We start from the raw sequence: 2,136 nt of genomic DNA, 5'->3' as shown, positions 1-2,136 counted from the left end.
AAATGTTCTAAGAAAATACTAAACACATACTAAACTTAAGGTGCATTTTATTTGAATAAGGACAGGATTACCTGTTCCAGAACCTGATTTTTTTTAATTTTAATTTTAATTTTTATTTACCTCCCTGTTCGTGATTCTTGATCACATGGATTAGTATTATGGCCAAGCAGGATTGGGAGATATGGGAGGGAGTGAGGCTGGTATAAAAAGGGGTAAATGAAATAAAACATGGACTTCTTTTTAAGTCTGTAGAGTTTATATAAATACAATCGTGTAAGGGACTTTTTTCTCAAAGTCATCAATGGTATTTGATATAGATATTTATATTATGTACTAAGAAATTTAAATTTTTAAAAAAATCCATTGTGTGTTTTTTGAGATCTAATTTTCATTTTTCCTATTTGGATAGCTATTTAAAGATGTGCCCAAGCACAGTATACTTCAGTTGTTTCTTGAGTCACACCTGAAATCCTAAGAAAGTGAGTTTCTGAGTGTCTGCAGTTTTGTCTTTGACTGTCTTTAACAGAAGACAGTCAGCACCATCTAGTGGATACTAATGACCTTTTTTTTCTTGACTTCAGTCCAGTGAGGTGAAGAGAGCAGTCTTTGGAACTTAGGTTGGAATCCCACTGAGAGTTCCTGAATGGCCTCTGAAAAATTACTTAACCCCTCTGTGCTCTGCTTCTCAATTATAAGTCTGGATAATAATAGTGCTGCCTCATAGCATATTATGAAATGAAGTGAAATGATGTGTCTAAGGCATGTCCTAAATGTTATTTTTTAATAACACTAGGCCATAGTCTTATAGGAGGTGGGAACTGTCCTGTGGCACACACTTTTAATTGCCCTTCAGAAGAAAAGGCTATTTAATCTAGTTTATATGATAGGAGGCTTAATGTTGTTCCTCTTCTAGTAGGCTGTTACATTTGGCTGAAGCTTATGGTGAGAAAGAGGAAACTGGGGCAACAAGACTGGAATGGTAGTTGGAGCCCAGATGGAGTACAGTGCGGGCTCTTTCGCATTCAAAGTCTGACTCCACTCAGAGGGAGAATGTCAAGAGTAGAGAGATTGAAAACAAAAACAAAAAGCAATGCTGCCATATGTCCCCAATCTGGAATGAAATCAGGAAAATTTTAGCTTAAAACATCTTGACTCTAGAATAAATCTTTATGAATTATTTTGAAAGGCACAATACTTCCTAGAATATGTTTGAGGTTTTGAACGCAGAATTTCAGAAAACAGCATCAAAAATATGGTGCTGTCTGACAATCTGAATATGAATTGTTTTAAGGGTGTTACCTGCACTAGCTGACACAGAAGCAGTCCAGAAAATTAAAAACAAAGACACAATTTATTGTGTACTAAAATACAACAAATGCAATTTATTAAAGTTTGCCCTCCAGGTACATACAGCTTCCCAGCTGTGTGCAAAAACAGAAGCAGCGGGAGGTAAATAAACAAAGTGAGAATGACAGAAACAATTCTAAATGAGGTGAGTTTTATGCAAAATGTTTGGAAAGGTTATAGACAGTGAAGAGACACTAAATTTCTATTGAACTTGAATTTTCTTTTTACTTGCGTTATATGAAACAATTCTAAATGAGGTGAACTTTATGCAAAATGTTTGGAAAGGTTATAGACAGTGAAGAGACACTAAATTTCTATTGAACTTGAATTTTCTTTTTACTTGCTTTATATGTACCTTATGTTGCATATATTTAAAAAGCGGCAGTTAAAAACAATGAAAACACCAGTTAATCATGGGCATTGGTCATAGCCTTGATTTTTTTTAGTTGTTTTTTTCTCCTTCACATCCACAAGAAATCTGAAATATTCTGTATTCTTATTGAGCAACACTAGTTACCAAAAATAAAAATGGAAACTGCCTTTATTCACGAAAAATGAGAATTGCGCGGGCACTTGGAGATTATCTGGTTACTAGCTACTAAAAGACTGGTCAATGGACCAGAAGTATTGCATCACCTGGGAGCCTGTTAGACTCCTGGGTCCCACCTGACACTGAATCAGCATTTTTAGGAAGATCCTCAGGTGATTTAACTGCAATTAAAGTTTGAGAAGTCCTGGAGTTTCAGAGTTATTTGCTCTCAGCTACAGCTCTGGGATCAGTAGTTTATA

This window comes from Pteropus vampyrus, unplaced genomic scaffold (assembly GCF_000151845.1).
Source record: "Pteropus vampyrus isolate Shadow unplaced genomic scaffold, Pvam_2.0 Scaffold19, whole genome shotgun sequence".
Lineage (NCBI taxonomy): Eukaryota > Metazoa > Chordata > Mammalia > Chiroptera > Pteropodidae > Pteropus > Pteropus vampyrus.
The sequence above is the reverse complement of the archived record's forward strand: the minus strand, read 5'-3'. Positions refer to the sequence as shown.